The sequence below is a fragment of the Haliotis cracherodii genome, unplaced genomic scaffold (genome assembly GCF_022045235.1).
Source record: "Haliotis cracherodii isolate W230 unplaced genomic scaffold, xgHalCrac1.p SCAF_6, whole genome shotgun sequence".
NCBI lineage: Eukaryota > Metazoa > Mollusca > Gastropoda > Lepetellida > Haliotidae > Haliotis > Haliotis cracherodii.
Window position 1 is genome coordinate 25,360,948 of NW_027266319.1, and position 18,781 is coordinate 25,379,728.

At 38.9% G+C, this 18,781-nt stretch overlaps 1 protein-coding gene across 3 annotated transcripts in view; it reads left to right on the forward strand.

Moving 5' to 3' along the window:
• The first annotated feature begins 4,504 nt into the window (after positions 1–4,504).
• The window catches only part of LOC139445161 (serine/threonine-protein kinase TBK1-like), a 45,787-nt gene continuing 31,510 nt past the window's right edge, over positions 4,505–18,781 (forward strand). Inside the window, exon 1 of one of the 3 annotated variants that reach the window (XM_071226274.1) lies at positions 4,505–4,613. The gene's annotated coding sequence lies outside the window, so the exon portion shown is untranslated. Of the gene's footprint in view, positions 4,614–11,231; positions 11,254–17,113; positions 17,240–18,781 lie in introns of those variants that run through there. The other 2 variants (XM_071226273.1, XM_071226272.1) reach the window with 2 other exon arrangements.

Sequence of the window (18,781 nt, forward strand, 5' to 3'; positions counted from 1 at the left end):
TATCAGGGAGAGTGTACAAAGAAGAAGTGGGCGTTACTTATGTTGATGTTGCTTTAAGTGCCTAACGGGTCAGAAGAGGTCTTCAGCAACCCATGCTTGCCGTAAAAGGCGACGATGCTTATCGGAAGAGGCGACTAACGGAATCGGGTGGTCAGGCTCGCTGACTTGGTTGATGCATGGCATCGTATCCCAATTGCGTGGATCGATGCTTATGATGTCAATCACTGGATTGTCTGGTCCAGACTCGATTTTTAGACCACCGTCATATAGCTGGAATGTTGCTGAGTGCGGCGTTGAACAGCAAAAACAAACAAAACAAAAAAAAGCCTTCTGCCTCAGTAATTTTGGCTTACGCGTCTCTTTTCGTGTGTAAGTGGGTACACATTGCAATCGTCAGTTTTGATAAAAGGATTGTACTAAAAGGATTTCTATTTCCGTATATTGATATGATTTCATAATTTATCCTACCTGCTCTGTTTATAGAAATTTGAGTAGCTCTCCATCTCTCAGACATAGAGTTAGTTTGGCCTTCGCTATAGCATCTCTTGGCGTTAGGAGATCTAGAACAGATAGGGTATCTAACTGCAATTCTTGTTTTAACCGAGCCCGGGCTGGGACGTGATCCACTAACAAGTGAGCAATAGATTCAGGTTGATTGCAAGACGGACAAACCTTGTCATAGTGCTTGTTGTGACCGAGTCTGAGGTGCCAGATTGCTACTTCAACTTTCCCCTCATTTGAAAAGAATATGGCTTTTGGTGGATCTTGGGTTGAATCTTGTGAAGCCATCTGCCGGGCTTACTGGCGTCCCATTGGGCTTTCGTTCTTTGGGCTATGAAGGCTTTGATTTTCCTTAGTATCTCTTGTTTACCGAAGGGAATAGACTGTATGTCCTCTTTGTCTAGAGCTGGCTTCGCCTGTGTATCTGCTTTCCCATTTCCACGAATATCTATGTGAGACCGGATCGAACACAGCTCCACCTGTTGCCCGTGGTCCGATAGTTTTGTCCCATAGCGAGTCTGATAGGACGACTGCCTTTGCTTCCGGGAGTTCCGGTATGAGTTTGAGTGCATGAGGAGTTGCCTCCAATTTAGCCGTGAATACTGACTGACTATCAGACAGGCGAACCGAATGTGCTTGGGGTTTGGAGCTGTGGATATGGATCCCGTAACCGGCACTGTTGTTGATAGGATTCTTGGATCCATCAGTGTATATATGGGCACATCTGTCCCAGGTAGTTTGAATTTTAGTGATAGCTACTGATCGTAGTAGGGTTGGGTTTTCATTTTTAGTGACTTCTGACGTTAAAGCAGTGTCAACTTTGGGACTTTTTAAAGTCCAGGGAGGGTGTAACCCTTTGTGGTGACATTCCGGTGGCTGAAAATCATCAAAGTTTAGACTTCGGAAGAGTTCACGTACTAATATCCCAGATGGCTTCAGTGAGGGATTTTTCCGAGCTAGGGCTTCATTTCGGATATTTTCGTCTTGCCAAAACGATAATATTGTCTGCGCTCTTCTTAGTTTCAATGGGAGTTATCCTGTTCCTGCTTGTTCTGCTTCTAGTGCGTCTGCATATTGCTGCCTCAGTGGTAAGCATTAGGGCTTTATATTGTGTTACGTCGAGGCGGCTCAAGACAGTATTTGGTGCTGAGTGAAAGGCCTCACAGCCTTAGTCTATTTTTGATCTGATAAGTGATTTTGGAGAGGACCAGCTGAATGTCCCCCAAGGTGCCCTAAGATGTGTTTTATGACATCGGTTTTCTACATATTCTACATGTATCTCCAAGTGAGGTGTTGATCTAGGATCACTCTTAGACATTTTGCGGACTTTTCGATATTGATTGGCTTGCCTTTTATGAAGAGATAAGGTATTTATATCACCTTTCCCCCTGCCTTTGAATAGAAATATGTTTCACTTGAAAGGGTGAACCTTCATTTATTGCACTATTGATCTACTCCATCGAGGGCTGACGCTGTGTTTACCGATATTGGTCTTTCATCGGCGAATTTAGAAGTTTGTGTAGGAGAGTTGACATGATCAAATACTATTAGATAATTTATCATCATGTTAAACAGTGTTGGGCTTACAGTGCTGCCTTATGGCGTGCCATTGTCCAGTGACATCTGATTGCGATCTGTCTTGCAGGAAGCTGTCTATGAAGTTTGCCATGTTCCCTTCAACTCCATTTTGTGCTAGTTTTGTGAGAAGTCCGTCATGCCATACCATGTCGAAGGCTTTGCTGAAGTCCAAAAAATACTATGACTGGTTATTGCCTCTTTAATTGAGCATTTTTATTTCATTTTCCTGTCTTAGAATATGATCTAGACGCTCAAAAGGCTATATTCTTCGCCGAGGAAGCCGAAGAAATATGAGAAAGACGATGCAATCGTTTGGAGACCAAAGGAGCACAAAATAAAATAATATACACAAAACAAACGACAGTCATCTGTGTTTAAACTCAAGAAATTTCCCATATTTGTCACAAATCCCATATATGAACGGACACCTTCTAAGCCATACAACTGTGTGATGACCGAAGTTGATGAAAATTACTGCAAATGTAGAGGAATTTATTTCATGACAGCTACTAACTGACACATAACAAAACAAAGTATACCTCACCTTCTCTGTCACAAAATAGCCTTTGTATCTTCCCGAGTAACCATCCACAAGTTGATGAGAGCTTAGATTTGTCAACACTGGTAGAAACCATGTGATGCTACCGCGCATGCGCAGAAATAGTCAATGAGACCCAGCGGAAATCGCCGAGTGCCCATTCCCTCTATATAAATTCCTTGGTCATATTTAGCACACTGTCCACGCAAAGAGCGTGTGTATTCTAAATCATACCCCGTTCACATGCACCTCTATACATAGGTGTGTTTATTTGCATGCGTGTGTAAATTTACTATTCAAAAAAAAGAAACGCAAAGCCAGATTTGCGTGAGGCAGGAAAATACATTTATACAAGGTATTGAGCCAAAATGTTGTGGAGCGAACACTTGTTGGTTTTAGTCATCTCAGTTGTCGGTACATAGGAAAAGTCCAAGGTGAAGGTCAACTACCATCAATAACGCGTATGTCCCCCGTTGGAATCGATAGCAACATGACATCTCCTGCCCATGGAAGAGACGAGTATGCGAATCACATCCTGGGGAATGGTAGCCCACTCGGCCTGTAACGCAAAAGCCAACTGCTACAACGTCTGGGGTTGTGGTTGACGTCTGCGTAGCCGCCTATCCAATTCATCCTACAGGTACTCTATCGAGTTCTATCGGGGATCTGGAAGGCCAGGGGAGAACATCAAAGTTGCTGTTGTGTAGTCATGCTCCTGTGATCCGTGCTGTATGCGGTCGAGTGTTGTCCTGCTGGAATACACCGTTGCCGTTGGCTGCAATTGGGGGGACGTGTGGTTGGAGAATTTCCTTGATGTATTGTTGAGCTGTAAGATTGCCCTGGATATGGACCAAACCTCTCCTGCCATGATGAGAGATAGTCGCCCACATCATAGCGCTACCCCACCAAACCTGTCCATTTCCTGTACGCAAATTTGATATTTCGAACCCTAAAAATGCTGGATCCGCACTTGAGTTTTCGGTGCATTTCTTACCGTCTACTTTCAAATCCGCCATGCATATCCGCAGCCTTTATCCGAGACATATGAATTTGGTAAATATGTCACGGTAAACATATCTGGCGGTTCCTCCGAGAAAGACAGCTTCCAGTATACAACTTGTATAAATGGGTATGGATCTTTTCGACAATTTCGACATCGTTATTCTGCTATTAATGGACTAGCGTATGTATAAGAAGAGACAAACAGCCAGCTTTCACCCAGTGCTTCTGATTATGTTTTGAAGTTTGTCAACACCATACCCAAAAGTGCTCGTGGGTTTCACGAAAGCGGTAAACGTCTACGATCTGCGCATGCGTTGCTTTCGTCTCAGGTTCAGCTGACACATCGTGATATAACCGAAATGCTGTTCAAAGTGGCGCTAAACGAAGCTTTGAGCAAATACCAGTATCTGGATAAGTGCGGTATATAAATGTATAATATAATATAATAATATCCCTTACGCATCCTGATTAGTCAAACTGAGTGTATTTGCGATGCATGCATTCTACAAAATGTGGTCCCGGTGGTACTTACAGGGTAGAATTGTGTGATTCGCTGATTATGTGCTTCCTAGATCCAGGATCCTGGATCGTTATTTCTGCTTCGTGTCTGATCTAGACTTGATTATTTACAGACGCGAGGTAATAAGCTTCAATGTTGCCGAATATTGACACTCTCACTTCAATACAAATTAAAAGCTGCATCAGATGTACAATGGAATGAGAGCTAGCAGTATATGTGTAAATTCAATTACTATCAGAGGAAATGAAAAATGTAATGCAGACATGACACAGGGCGTTATAACCTTTCATGAGCCTGCATGACAGGCGGATATTTGCTGGGTCTAACTTTAGTCCGGCTCACATCGACGGGAAATCCATGTTGTGCATGAACTAAAACAACTATCGCCATAGAAATTCTGGGTCAAACGAAAGTCTCTGTGTGTCAATTCATCATGGATACTTTACTAACATGCTGTGGGACCGTTACCTAATGGTAGGTATTTCTGCATTAACGTTACCGCACAGTTTAGCGGCAGTCTATTTCATTCCGTGTCTGTAATTGGTCATTTCTATTTATAACCTGTTTCTAGAAACGCATATTTTACATTAATAAACAAAGGCATTGTGGGGGTTGTTTCATCCCTGCGTAACAGCAGTTGACAACATTTGCACATTTACATATTATCTCGCGCCCATCACAAACATGTACGCATTTGCGTGAAGTATGTACAGCCGAATGTTGACTACATGTAGGTCATGTATTATACAGGTCATAAGGACATTATGTATTGACGTTGAAAGCCGTCTCCCGGAGAAAGAGCTGTACGAGTATGCTGACATTCGCATTGGGACAAACTGTCGGACTTTGTTCTATTAATGGGAGGTCGGGCGTTGCGAGGACGCATTGTAGGGGCTTATCATGTGTATGCTTTATGATAACAGGCGAGGTATGACTATCAATGTGTATTTCATTTATTACCCAAGCGAAAAATCAATGTGTATTCAAATTATTACCAAGTCATTGATCAAAGTGTACTATTATTACCCAAGACAAAGATCAAAGTGTACTATTATTACCAAGTCAAAGATCAAAGTGTACTATTATTACCTAAGACAAAGAACAAAGTGTACTATTATTACCAAGTCAAAGATCAAAGTGTACTATTATTACCTAAGACAAAGATCAAAGTGTACTATTATTACCAAGTCATTGATCAAAGTGTACTATTATTACCCAAGACAAAGATCGAAGTGTACTGTTATTACCAAATCAAAGATCAAAGTGTACTAGTATTACGCAACCCAAAGATCAAAGTGTGCTATTATTACCTAAGCCAAAGATCAAAGTGTACTATTATTACCAAGTCAAAGAACAAAGTGTACTATTATTACCCAAGTCACAAGATCAAAAAACACTATTATTACCAAGTCAAAGATCAAAGTGTACTATCATTACTAAGTCAAAGATCAAATTGCACTATTATTACCAAGTCAAAGATCAAAGTGTATTATTATTGCCAAAGTCAAAGATCAACACCGTACATATGTCAATGAACCAAAAATATTGCGTGACTCCCCCTTTCAGAGATAAATATGTTTGTCTCGAACTTCGAACTTTGATCAGCTTTAATGGGACGCTGAATTTAACCTAAGGTGAGGGGTACCAGGGTTCATTCAATTTTGACAGTAACCGCGTGCACGGTGGCAATGCAACGACTTTGGACTTTGCATAGGCCACTCAAACGACAAGGGGTATTTGCGTAATTTGACGGAGTCTTTCCACAATTGTTCCCTTACACACCTGTCAGATGTGTACAGTGTTTACGGTACCACTATAGATATTATCAGAGGACAATACCTGTGTTTATGGACCCGAAAAAGTATTATTGATCGAGGACCTGTTCTTTGTATTATATAATATAACTATTTGCGATTTATGCTACTAGCCACCCGAAGTACAATTGTCTGGCTGGTCAACGTTATCAAGGGGATTGGAACAATTTAGCAAGCCGTAATTAATGTGCTTTAACATAAGATGTAATCATTGCGTGACTCAATCTTAACCGCAATGGTTGTGTGATCTTTCCGAAAAAACAACGAAATTATACTCTACACCCACATGCCTGTCTCCTCAAACACTGCATTTGAAGACGTAACCTTTACCATCAGGACGTGTGGAGTGAGTGAGTATGGTTTTACGCCGCTTTTAGAAATATTACTGATAATCTACAGTTGAAATGGTTGACAGAAGTGATAGCGTTTCGGTTCATAAGATTTTAGGTCCACTTCAGTTATCTGAGAGACACGAGGTATATAGATGCCTGTATTCTAAACGTACATCGCTTTCAGGCTAAATCTTGCCTATTCATCAATCAGCGTATGACAAGTCCCCAAAATGTTGTGTATATTGAAGATGAAATCAGCATAGCTTGTGTCTTTGGGACCTAACATCTACATAACGTTTATCAATGGTTATTCAGCTTTCTGCACGAAGCGGATATATAATACACGTATTTGCTTTGAATATTAGGTAAAGGTACATGCAGGGCCGTGGTTAATTTAAACCCCATCCAATCACTCAACCCCATCAAACCACACTCAACCCCATCAAACCACACTCAACCCCATCCAACCACAGTCAACCCCATCTAACTACAATCAACCCCATCCAGCCACACTGAACCCCATCTAACAACACTGAACCGCATCCAACCACTCAACCCCGTCAAACTACAACCAACCCCATCCAACCACGCTCAACCCCATCCAATCACACTCAACCCATCAAACCACACTCAACCCCATCAAACCACACACAACCCCATCAAACTTCAATCAACTCCATCAAACCACCCTCAACCCATCAAACCACTCCTAGCCACCCTCAACCCCATCCAACCACTCCTAGCCACACTCAAGGGTATATTGAGTGAGTGTATATTGTCCAAAGCCGCAGCAGTATTCTAGCTAGTTGACGTATATCTGTAAATAAAGTGGACTACTGACTGGAAGTATGTCCAACGCCGATGATTCAGCTTGACCATCCGCCTCTTCTAGGCATTGAAAATATTGGACCTATTCTTCCGTGGAATTCCCAGAATTGGAGTGGTTGTGTGTATATGTTTATGGTGAGAGGTGTGGAAGAAGGAATGGCGGGGAATGTTTGGGTGAGCATGTTTATGTCTAATATGACAAATGGGAAGCGGACTTCCGACCCTCCAATCGGTAATATGACATCAGGGAAGACTATTACCTGTATGGGCCATGCTTTGGTGCAACGAAAACATATTTATTGCAGATAAGTTATATAAAACATACACCAGACACGAGAACGACACTGTATTGGATTTAATGAATACATGTTTTGCCATCTTTACTGCGTTATGGAGTGAAAGGATAGTTATCAGAGAAAAATGTACGTATTGTTTATTATCTCCAAACTAAAAGCATATAAGTGAGTGACTATGGTTTTACGCCGGATTTAGCAATATTCTAATGATATCACGGCGGGGGACACCAGAAATGTACCAATATTCTAATGATATCACGGCGGGGGACACCAGAAATGTACCCATGTCGGGAATCGAACCCGGGTCTTCAGCGTGACGAGCGACCGCTTCAACCACTAGGCTAGCCGACCGCCCCCAAACTATCTTACACCAAAATTCAAAACATGACATCTACAACATAATATAGAATGCGACTTTCATCTCTTATAACCATGCAAGTCCCCCGCCGTGATATTGCTGGAATATTGCTAAAAGCGGCGTAAAACTATATTCACTCACTCACTCTAACCATGCATTGTTACCTCACACGCTTTCTTCTGTGTTGGAGAGAAGTTTTGAACTTACATAAAGACTAAATTAATTATTATATTTAGTTTATGCATTCGATTGATATTTTCATTGCAATAGGATCAAAGGGTATGTGAATAATATTTTTTTCATTGTTAATAATCAGTTTTCTTTCAACACTGGCAATTTGTGTTTAGAATAATATTTCAGAGATACGGGTCTCCATATATCGGCTGCAGGTATTGTAACTGCGCGCCTGTCTGCCACAAAGAGAAAAGTGCTAAACTTGAGGCGCATTCCAACAGTGGAGCTAGTTTATAAAACGAGTCATGTCTGACAAACAATTCTCCAAATAGTGAAAAACATTCTCTTTGTTTAACGCCTCGGTGTTCTAGCTATATGACGGAGTGTTTCTTATGAATCTGGCATATTACGAATCAGTGTAAAGCAGTGTCATGATCGTATGGGTTATTGAGTTTCCTTCTCCAAAATTGAGAAACCTAACTGTTATGGAGGATTTGGTGGTTACTATAGGGAAGTGATTCGAAAACTAATAACAGCGTGCCCATGATCATAAAAGCAAAGCCAGTAATTTATGTGTGATTTGATACTTTCCTGTTTCCTCTTTCCTCTTTCCTTCTACTTTTTACATGTTGCTCACAAGGAAAGTCATTCCGAATGACCTACACTTTTTCATCTTAAACGGCGACCATAGTCACCTGTAGGGGCTCAAGAACAATGAAACATCTTTAAATAACTCGCTCAATAGCCTCGGTTTCGATACTCCGAAAGGGTAGTGTGTTAAGCCATGTCTTGGTGTCCTGATACATATATCTGGGATGTTGCTTAAGGCATCATCACAACATATGAAATCACTCATAAATAAACTAGATTTGTCATACAAATCGACCGTATTTGGTATTGGAACATTCCTTATTTGCACTTGTCGTGTTCAAAGGCCCCAAGGATTTTGAGCAAGCGAATTTTCCTTGTTAATGGCGTGGATCTATCCATGACTATGGATAGATCTAGTGCTACAGTGTGTAATGTATTACAGATAATCAACTCATTAACAGATTACATTGTGTAGTTACTGTATCATGCAAAGCTCATCCATGCAGGGTCAAATGCGGTATTTTCCTTGTTAAGGGCGTGGATCTATCCATGACTATGGATAGAGCTAGTGCTACAGTGTGTAATGTATTACAGATAATCAACTCATTAACAGATTACATTGTGTAGTTACTGTATCATGCAAAGCTCATCCATGCAGGGTCAAATGCGGTAGACCTACGCAATGCGTCTTGAAGGTCAACTTTGATACAACATACTGCTATGACACGATTGAGTGGACCTCACCCAGCTCGCTGGCCTGACGTTAAGGGACTCGCAGGATTTTCACTAAGAATATGAGTGTCCAGCAGGTTATGCTTGTCGTGAGAGGCGACTAAATGGATCGGGTGGTCAGGCTTGGCGACTTGGTTGCATGTCATCTTATATATCCCAATCCCAATTGACCCAGACCATTATTAAAAGGCTGCCGTCGTAATACATGGGATATTGCCGAGTGCGGCGTAAACGAATAAATGAACCAACACAACCTAACATACACGGGCCAATCCTTCACCTCGAACTATGCCCTCATGACAATCGGGCCAATCCTTCACCTCGAGCTATGCCCTCATGACAATCGGGCCGATCCTCTACCCCGAACTATGCCCTCATGAAAATCGGGCCGATCCTCTATCCCGAACTATGCCCTCATGAAAATCGGGCCGATCTTCTACCTCGAGCTATGCCCTCATGACAATCGGGCCGATCCTCTACCCCGAACTATGCCCTCATGACAATCGGGCCGATCCTCTATCCCGAACTATGCCCTCATGACAATCGGGCCGATCTTCTACCCCGAGCTATGCCCTCATGACAATCGGGCCGATCCTCTACCCCGAACTATGCCCTCATGACAATCGGGCCGATCCTCTATCCCGAACTATGCCCTCATGACAATCGGGCCGATCTTCTACCCCGAGCTATGCCCTCATGACAATCGGGCCGATCCTCTACCCCGAACTATGCCCTCATGACAATCACGAAGATGCGGCGTATGTAGGACGTATCGAAATACATGTGTGTACATTCCACTTGTTTTGTTTGAATTAAAAAGTCATTTTTTGTGTTTAATTCAAACCCTTCCATAATATAGTAGGACATCTCCATTGTCCATTGTACGCCCTCGATTATAAATGAGCTTGTTTTTTATGAATCATTATCAAATAGTTGAACTGTTTAGTACATTTCATGTAATCTCATACCAAGAACAAATATTATTAAATGTTAACATCGCCTATTTGTTTCACTACAATTAAGTCAAATGTTCCCAGCCACTGAAACAAAGGCATTCGACGTCAATTTCAAGTGAGTGTGTGTGTGTGTGTGTTACTGATATGGATGGATTGTTATCAAATGGTCCTCGACCACTATGTATACGTGGCACTTTTATGTACAAGGAATTTATGTTTCAGAGAAAGTCATGATGGATTAAAACATTCCCTATAAATGATACACTTTACCTTCGACATTTTCCCTTTCTTCTCCTCAGAAGAAAGATTGATCAATCGATTGATGCAAGTTATATTGTCTTTGACGGGTTTTGGGTCGGACGTTCCAAATTGTATCTCGAGTTAGTGTGTATTACCCATTGGTGGATTCTGTAATCACTACACACACAATGTGTTTTGTATAGCGATCCATATACTCGTATATATAATTATTTACAGTGTGATTCATAATTACTATCACTAGCTTTATCTTTACAGCGATTCACTTATGGGTTTATATATCGTCCGCTATTCATTTATAGCGTTATTTTGTTTTATCTTTTGTTTGTCATTTGAAATTATTCATAATATCATTTTAAATTCTTTCGTTTTCTTTGTTTGCTAATCCATTACTTTCCTCAAGACGTTAATTGTATAGCCTCACTGGTGAATAACACGTGGATAGGTCTTCTTACACGAATGGACGCATAAATGCATGAGTAAGTGAGTGAATTTGGTTTTATGCCGCTTTTAGCAATATTCCATCAATATCACGGCGGGGGACACCAGAAATGGGCTTCACACATTGTACCCATGTCGGGAATCGATCCCGGTCTTCGCAGGTGACCAGCGAACGCGTTAACCGCCCCCATAAATGCATGAATGGGTCTGTATCATGTATTGGCTTCGAGGCTTCAGCGAGTGTATGATTGGTTACTTGCTTCGGCCGTGGTTATAAATAGTTGAACACGCCAGTCACCAATCTCTTCAGTAATGTGGCTCACAACGTTTCCTAGTAAGTCTCAACTCTCACATAAACTCAGCCTGTGTCAATGTGACATTTCTATACCCATATTATCAGTGTACTTCACTTCGCTGCGCCCTGCACATTGACGGTGTAACATAATCCACCTACCGCCACGTGTTGCAAACATAACTGGCATTCGGCGTTCAGTATACGTATGGATTGAACTCACGGCTTCGGTTAAATAAAACATGTAGTTAGACTAGTATTGTCTATGAAATCTTTCATTACACGGTACATTTCTATCCTCTAAAATTAAACAATTAATATTCCTGATTCTGATTTATATAGTATTTGAGATCTGTTATTACACAATATATTTCTCTCCTCTAAAATTAAAACATATAATTTTCCTGATGCTGATTTGTGGTATAGAGCTGGCTCGACTTGCTTTTATATAAATCTAGATTGGTTATGTTTTCATAAAAGTTTTAATACATATATTCCACAGACATAGTGTAGGACTATCGTGTAGTTAAAACATACATATTAAGTCTATCACAATCATGTGTTATAAATATTTTATTGACATTAAAAAGCTGCTTATAAAAGGAAAATAATGAATTACACATGATGTGATTGGACGTTCCCAGACTAGTTGTTTCAGGTCTCTGGTGATATTGTTATAAAAAAAATTAACATTATATGACAGATGCAAATATTCCTTATAATCAAATCCTACTTAGTGAATATTTATATAATTAAAGTCACAAAGTTATATTTACAAAACTGGCTGAGCGTAAAGCATCGTGGCTGGAATATATTTGTAAGTTTCCCACTGAAAGATTAAATTTCGCATTTGCCCGTGGCAGTACACTTCTTTTCGGAAATATCAATAGTCATATGTTGACAGAATAGATTACAGAATTTGTTATGTCGGGTGATGTATACAAAGTTCACTCAAAATGTTGTAGTTATAGATATTGGTGAAATTATAGATACCCCCACGCTCAACTTATTACATGTCTATACTTGTTCTATAGAGTATTACATTTTTTCATACTGACGATAATATCAATGCATTAACACACGAATACTCGCAATAACAATACTAATATTAATGATAATAATGATGATAAGAAGAAGAAGATGACGATTAAGTGTAACAAGTTTGTTTTGTGAAACTGATCATACGGAACGTGCAATATTCTTTCACCAGATCAAATAGGAGCTGTGTTATAAGTCCAGGGAGGTGTAGTATCTCTACCCTTATAATGGACAAGCCTAGACACACACAACACGCACACAACACGCGCGCGCGCGCGCACGCACGCACGCACACGCACGCACACGCACACGCACACGCACACGCACACACACACACCAAGTGCAGGGTATTTACCCAAAACACTCTCCGGTGCTAACCTTTACACCCTACAGCATGGTTCAACTACTTAACTCGTTAATATTTTTTCTTTAAAAAAACACACCAGGACACTACATATAAACCGTCAACGCCACAAAATAATCACTCTCGATTATCTGCCTAAGTAGAATCCAATGTACGAAAAGGACAAAATAGATATGAAAAACGTGAGAATGGATAACTGAAAATCAGTGATGACACCAGGTGTTGGCGAAAAGGGTAAGCATGTCCTGCCCTACCGGTAGCACCCGCCATTCTCACAATTTGCATAAAATATTTCAAGCACATTGCATCAAGCGGACATGTGTGACAAGAGGTGCAAAACAGGTTGGTTTATGTGGTGTTTTCACTCTGCTGATAAACTGAAAGGGTTTGTTTTTTTGTTTTTTTTACAGTGGTTAATTGTTACAGCTGTTTTTAATTATTTCAGACCAACTGTCCTTTAGCACTGGAACATACAATATAAACGATAGAGCAGTATTGAATATGTTATAAGGAACGTTCTCATCGATCCACTACATTGTATTTTGTACGATTAAATTGACTATGAAAATCATGAAATATGGATTTGGAAGTTAAAATAAGAACTATTTGACATTGTGTTATTTTAATAAATCGACAGCTTCTGAAAAGAAAATGTGTTGTACCATATGTTCAGAGTAAACTTGAATGCCCTGTTGCCACGTCCGTGAGACATGCGTACAGAGAAGGAGAATTCCCGAGTGAATACGACAACCCACGCGTCATGCGACATCTGGATGGTTGTGAGGACACTGTTTAAGTACAGTCAGTTTAATTCAACAGTTTAGATTATCAGGATGTGTTTCATATCATATTAGTATTGTAGTTATGTTATTAATTTTTAGTTTGACACATTTCTTATATTGGCTGAAACTGTAAATAGATAAAACGAGAATTCAGAAAAATAATTACGTTTCTGTATTGAAATTAAAACTAGACACTATCATAGCACCACTCCTTTCCCCGGAATACTTTTATATTTAATTTTATAACAGCGAACATGTGACGATGACTTTCAAGCCGGTTTATTCAGAATCAGCTTATTTGATCGTGATAAATAACAATAAGGCTGAGATGGGGCCGACATGACTTAACATGTAAACCCACTCAGCATAATCACGAGTAACATACATGTGACCGCTTCATCTAAACGTAGTGGGGTAAACCTATACCATGTGCATGCAAGGTGGGGGGGGGGGGGGGGGGGGGGGGCGTAAACCTGAGTACAATCACGTAATAATGAGTCGTTTTCGAATTTGTGTCCTTCCGTTTATTTTACAAGGACTATCCGAGTTATAATAAAATGAGGAGCAAAAGAAACTATACATCTTAGTTGATTTCATCGTATGTTTGATTTTCAATTGAAAATATGTTAAGTTAGCGATATTATTTAACAAAATGAACTGTACTGACGTTTAGTCTGCACCACAAGAATACTCCTAATTGTTTGGGGTTTTTTAATATAATTTGATTTAAACCTCTTAAAATTAAAAAAAAATGTTTTTCGTATAATTCACGACTGCTAATGGGTATCTTAGACATCTATCTTATAAAATCCATAAATGTGCTTCTTTCGGCACAAATTTACATGTCAAACATTGTTGGGGGCATGTAGCAGCAATTCTTTTTCTTACTCCAGTTTTCATGGAACCAATATAAATTTATTTTTACACAAAATTACCCAGCCACAGATTACTTTATACAAATCGTTGCAGGCATGAGCGATGGTTAAATAAACATAATCAAATTTAGTACAAAAATTTAGTATGTGTTTCAGTTGCATCCATTACGCTTTCCATAAACTTATGTTCGTGGGTTCGAATCCCTGTTCGCTCTAAAAATGTTTCTAGGTTTGTCAGCACCATACCCGTGCTTATGGGTTTCACCGAAGTGGTAAACGTCTGAGACCTGCATCACTTCGGGCTTTCCTCCCACATTAAGCTGACACACCGTGATATAACTGGAATACTGTTCAATGCGGCGTTAACCCAACTCACTCACTTACTTATTCCTATAGGTGACCTACTTCGTACTAAACTGTACATTAATTATCTTATTGTAACCGGTAGCCGCAATTCTGACGTATACGGACGATATTGTTTTAATCGCTGAAAGGGAAAAGAGCTCAATGTCATGCACGATTGTCTCTACATAATTGATGTGTTTCCAACAAAATTACTATAATTAGTGCTAAGTCCAAAGCACCTCATGTTAGGTGTCTTTCGGTGGTTAACTAATGTTTTGCACTCATGTGGAGATATTAAGTTAGTAATTGTTGATTGCTATTATCATTTAGGTTTTCTTGTAACATAATCTTTAGATTCCTCCCGTAGAGCTAAATCTGTCGCAAATTCAGCGAGCAGAGTCTTTGGTTTGCTTATCACAAACTATAAACTCCTGGGTGGTATGTAGCATCTAACTTAATCTAAGCTGTATCAATCTATGGAATGGTCTACTATTGAATATAGTGTCGCATTATGGGGTACTATTTTTTCGTATATAAATACTGTTTATAACCGCGCCGTGCGCATTTATCTTGGTTCACATAAAATGGACCAAATAGTGTTGTTACTGGTGATATGACAGACAGACAGACTGTTTATTTGGGTTGGACTGCTACTATTGTGGATCAGGGGAGAAGTATGTCAAGTATTTATCGGGGTGATTAAGATCGAAACCGAGTTACTAGTAACATTTTTGAGGAGTAATGCTTTGGCTCCACAAGAGAAACGTAACTGGAATTTCAGAGTACATGTAAAACCTTCTGACGTCAACCTTGAACATTATAGAGCTTATCACATCCATTTGGTGGGTAACAAGTAACAAATCTAATTTTAAATAGGTTTCATCAGCAGTGGAAACGAAGCCGTATCCCGGATCGTAGAACTGACATAGATGGTAATAAGCTTCGCACATATTCAACGTTTAAACATACGTTTCGTAATGAATCTTATGTTAAATGTGATTGCCCCGTTCTCATAGAAGGGCATTGGCAATATCGCTCTTTTCAACTATTGCTAACACACTTTAAATGCAAGGAAAGCATCCCCAACATATATTTTTATATATAAATACATTGTGTTGATAACCACGTACTTAACCTACAGAAATAACACTCCAGTGAGTATATATATTTACAACAATGTCCGATATATCAAGTTTCAAAAAGTTCTCACACCCCACACTAAGTCATATTTAATGACGATTGTACGATAATCCCTGTACCAACCCTGAAAAGGATAGGTTCTAGTCATTTAACGCCTTTACACTAAACTTATAAGGTTATTACAATTTATGTAAAAAGTTATTACATTTTACCGCAAGTTGAGATTATTACAATTTACGTCAATTTTTATTACAATTTGCGTATTACAATTTACGTCAAATTTTATTACAATTTACGTTGTTATTACAATTTACGTCAAAATTATTACAATTTGCTGCATGTATTACAATTTACCTTTTTATTACAATTTACGTCGTAACAGGCACCTTTTAGATGTGGCATTGATCCACTAAGAGTTGAAACTGGAGGATTTGACAACTGTCCTTAGCCTGCGATAAACGTTTTTATTGTAAAGATTTGAGGATGAATTTTGCGTTTTACTACACTGTCCTTTTTACGCTGATGAAAGAAACCGCCTTTTTAACAAATGCACACAAATTCTATACGGTTTCATGTCTTTTGATGATGCCGAGAAAGCTAAGTTTATTTTGTCACATCCTGAAATGACTATTTTTATCTGCCAAATCTGCTTAAATATCTTAAAACATCGTGATGATAGAATGTCAATTCGTCTAATGTTCACCTAACTGTAGTATTGTTCCAGTATTTTATTTTAAGTACATTTTACTTTCCCTGTCTTTTATGTAAAATAGTATCTCTTAGTTCCGTATGGAACAGCTCAGTATTCTTATGTATTTTATCTTGTATCTGTTCTTGTTTGTATGATATGTTGAGATGAGACTTAAATTGTCTGTCTCTCTGTCTATTTTGTTGTCCGGACTGAAATTAGTTAACAGTCTAAGTGGGTTGTAGTGAAGAGAAGATAAATCGAAAAAGTTCGCTGTGGCCTTATCCTCAATAACAAGTACTTATATTCGCGATTATGACCTAAACGTGGACATCATTATGAGGGGATCGCATAAACCGGATTCAACTCAAATCATCAACAGGATGTTCTAGGTTGAGTCAAATCCACCAATTGTTCATGCCGCATGGATACAATACAATGTGTGGCTTACTTCATATATATGTAGTCGAACCCGGACGTTCGGTGTGACGAATCCACGCTTTAACCAACAGGCTAACCCGTCGCCCATGTTTGTTTACATTTAAAATAAACACGCGAATTACTACGCACTTCTCGTACTTGATAACAGTCGTCATTATTTGTGAGCAATCTTTAGGGTTCTATCGTGAAAGATCATGTAATGCACACGTGGCGTTTCGTCATTTATATTTTTGTGAATAATTAATTATCAGTGACTCAGCAATATTCTATGGTATATAATGACAAGGATTCCCATCGGTTCTTTGAATTCGCCAATCTTACCTTTTGGCAACGTAACAGGAAAGCCACCCAAATTGTAAGTGTACATTCTGCTGACAAATATAATTATTAACGTTACCGATATAGTATAGATATATACAGCAGACATAGTGTACATAAGTAGTAGACATGTTAAACATATATAGCAGACATAGTATACATAAATAGTAGACATAGTATACATAATAGTTGATATAGTATACATAAATAGTAGACATAGTATATATATAGTGGATATGGTATACATAAATAGTAGACATAGTATACATAAATAGTAGACATATATAGTAGACATAGTGGACATAGTATACATATAGTAGATATAGTATATATACTAGTTTATAGCAGACATAGTATACATATATAGTAGACATGGTATACATAAAAAAGTAGACATAGGATACATATAAAGTAGACATAGTGGACATAGTATACATACATAGCAGGCATAGTATACATATATAGTAGTCATAATGATGTACATGATTTATTCACTATATCATATTTCGTACACACACAAAGATAGACACACACACACACACACACACACACACACACACACACACACACACACACACACACACACACACACACACACACACACACACACACACATACATACATGTCATTTCAGTCCTGCACCATGACTTTGGAATTATTTTATGGGAAAAGAAATCAAGAAAAGTATACAAAATAATGTCTAGCTAGCTCTATTCCAGCAATCAGCATCGGGAATTTTTATTTTTAGATTCAAGAAGGGTATTGTGTAATATTAGATTTCATAGACTAAATTTCAGTCTAATGCCAGTTCAGTGTTGTGTTAGAGGGCTGTGAGGTCATGAATAGTTCAGTGTGTCACCCCTCTCTCTCTAAACAGTAACAGCTAGCATGCAGTTAAAGTTGATTCTAGACATTTGTTTCATTTCAGTTTATAGATTATGTCGCGTGTTCTATCTTCTGTTAAACATTCAAACTATTTCATGAGATTCTACATATGTCACGTATTTCTAATTTGTTAAAATCTAAATTATGTCACCCAAAATGATATAAAAATATATTTTGAATATTTATCGAAGAAGAATAAATTTGATAATTAAACAATCACTTTTCCTTCAATTTATATTGAGAATTCAACTATTTCAAAATTAAACTTTGAGACATTTTAATTGTTTGTTGTTCTGTAGAACTGCGTGATTGGTTACCTCCCCCTGAGACACAAGGCGCCCCACGTCGATGTTTGACTAGGGAAAATAAGGAAATAGATCTACACGATATATTTGCAATATGTTTAATAAAAATATTCCAGTCTATATCTAGTTATTGTAAGATATCCGTGGTATTAGATTCAAAATAGATCTATCTATTTGGGTTATAGCGAAAACGGCACCTCAGCAAAACGACACCGGGCGAAAACGGCACCTCGACTCGAGCGAAAACGGCACCTTATTTATTTTTTACCTTGGTCAAATAAATGATATTAAACTTACATTGTAACTTGCAAAGGCCAATAATTGTGAGATGTTAAAACAAGTTTACATTAGAAATTAGCCTCTGTTCCAACTATAATCCAACTTAGCTT